General features: G+C 48.1%; 1 protein-coding gene across 1 annotated transcript in view; it reads left to right on the top strand.

Moving 5' to 3' along the window:
* Positions 1–2,500, top strand: part of si:ch211-186j3.6 (neural-cadherin) — a 168,466-nt gene that overhangs the window by 109,641 nt on the left and 56,325 nt on the right. The window lies entirely within an intron of this gene.

The following is a 2,500-nucleotide window of genomic DNA, read 5'->3' as shown; positions in this document are numbered from 1 at the left end:
AACGCATCGATCAGGAGCAGGTAACGCATGACGAGGCAGAGAGAGGGAGAGGGGGGGGGGGGGGGGATGAAAGAACAATGGTGAAAGAATGTGAAGAAGCGAGGGAGATGGAGGAGGAGGAGAATAAGAGAGAAATACATTTCATCTTGTATACCTGAGCCTGCTCAAAATTCTCCTGGCCCATCCTCTGAAGTTCTCCTCCTACTTCCCCTTTCTCTCCTTCTCTGTCTCTCTCACACAACTTCTCTGTCTCTGAACTCGCTCTCTCTCTAGATGCACTCTGCAACCCGGAAAGTTCCGGAGAAAAAAAAGTTTACTCTCTCAGATAGAAACTCATTGACATGAAGAGAGAGAGAGTGCAGCTCATCCTGTGTTGTGGAAAGGGCCCATGAAAATCGGATGAGAGAGGTTTGATTTTAGAAAGCACCACACGCCACAAGCTCATGTCCAAATATGTGTTGGACAAACAGCGTGTGTGATTTTGCCTGAGAAAAGAAAACTTAAACAGAAAGAGAGAGGAAGGAAGGGGAGAGGAGGGGGTTGAGAAAAGCAGCCCCTTGGTCTCTCAATTTTTAAGCAACGTTTTATCCCTCTGCCCTGATCCCTGATGCCAGAGTGTCTCCCCCCCCTCCGACCCCCTTCTCTCTGCTCTTTCCCCCACGCCTGCTCCCCACACTGGGGCTTTGAAGGGCCCAGGATCAGCCCGCCGGCCTGCAGGGGTCTGGAGGGCTGTGGGGGGATAGGAAGCTGTGGGAACAGCACGCTGTCTTCCAGGGGTGAAACACCCCATCACTGAGATGTGCTGGAGAGAGAGAGGGGGAAAGGAAGAGATGGAGAGAGAGAGATAGGGGGAAAGGGAGAGATGGAGAGAGAGAGAGAGGGGAAAGGGAGAGATGGAGAGAGGGAGAGATGGAGAGAGGGAGAGGGGGAGAGGAAGAGGAAACAGACTGATATAGAGCCTCATGCTGATGCTTGGAGGAACATGCCAGCGGGCCCTGGGTTCAGAGCAAGACACTGAAAGATTAAGCAGAACCTCTTGGCTGCCACAGGAGCAGGAGTTGTCTGTCTGTCTGTCTGTCTGTCTGTGACGTACAGTAAGTGGTCTGCATGCTTGTGGAGATGGAAATGAGTCTTCAGAGCGATTTCAAAGGCATACGCTACAACCATTAGGTAAATGTTTCATGAAGCTGCCCAGATACCTGTTGTAAGGCATGCTAGAGCTGACTTTTCTTCCTTTGAACAAGTGTGAAAGTCTGCCATAACAAGAAATATCTCCTGCTGTAGAAGCATGTTGTTTTGGAACAGGCTTGTTGAAAGTGCATTTTAACACAGACTCTACTGGAGCTCTGCCTGCGGTTGCTAATCATGTTTTGTGTATTGCGTCTCTTGTGCCCATTCAGCCTTACAGTTAAGCCAATCATATATTTAGTGGTGAAAAGCATGCTTGTGCTTGAATACAATTTTTTTTGATAGGAATGGAACTGAAAGCTTTTTTTTTGTGGCTTCAAAGTTCATATGAACCAGAACCTTTTAAGCCATGATTGTAGCCGAATGACTGGGTGTTTACGTCTGAGGGAGTCAGTGAATCACTCGGGGAGAGAGAGTGCGAGTGAAGTGCAGAATGATTAGCTGGAGTGAAGATCAGCACCATGCTGGTGTTGTCTGGTGCTTGCTTTTTCATCACAGATATTGCTTCTCCTCTTCTTCAATACCGCATCCCTGTAGTATAACTACTGCAGGCTTTGGTTTGTGTTTGTGTGTGTGTGTGTGTGTGTGTGTGTGTGTGTGTGTGTGTGTGTGTGTGTGTGTGTGTGTGTGTGTGTGTGAGTGTGTGTGTGTGTGTGTGTGTGTTGCAGAGAGAGAGAGAATACATGTTAAATATTTCTGTATGTGTTTGCCTTTGTGAGTAGAGCATTGTTGAGCACCTCCATGTTGTTCGGTTGTGAGCATGTCTGAGAGACAGTATGGTTTACAAAATGTCTCTCTTTACCAAACAAAGAGGATGAACCAGCTCCAGGTGAGGCCTGAAGGATCCCTGTGTGTCTTTCAGAAGAATAAAGCATTATTTTCTCTCTGGCATACTCATCCCTCTGGTGTCCTTGCGGTGGCAAGAAACACTCTCCGTGGACTCCTCTGTCCTCCTCCAGGGAGGTTTGGGGATTGAGGTTCCATGTCCCATGGGTGCCTCAAAAAGATGTTTGAATAAAACAGACATTGCCTCCCTCCCTCCCTCCCTCCTCTTCCTTCTACATGTGCCAACAGCCCGAGGAGAAAAGAGAGAGAGGGGGAGATAGGCAGTCAGAGTAAAAGAGAAGAGAAGAGAAGAGAAGAGAAGAGAAGAGGAAAGATGTGAAAAGATACAGAAAGGTGGCTTTATTAGATTTTCCCTGATTTGTTGCTGGTCTGATATTGACTCTGGGTCCCAGTGCACACGTGTCTCCATCTCAGAGCTCTGAATCTGGGCTGTGTGTGTGTGTGTGTCTCCATCTCAGAGCTCTGA

Source organism: Clupea harengus, chromosome 6 (assembly GCF_900700415.2).
Source record: "Clupea harengus chromosome 6, Ch_v2.0.2, whole genome shotgun sequence".
NCBI lineage: Eukaryota > Metazoa > Chordata > Actinopteri > Clupeiformes > Clupeidae > Clupea > Clupea harengus.
The sequence above is the reverse complement of the archived record's forward strand: the minus strand, read 5'-3'. Positions and strand labels throughout refer to the sequence as shown.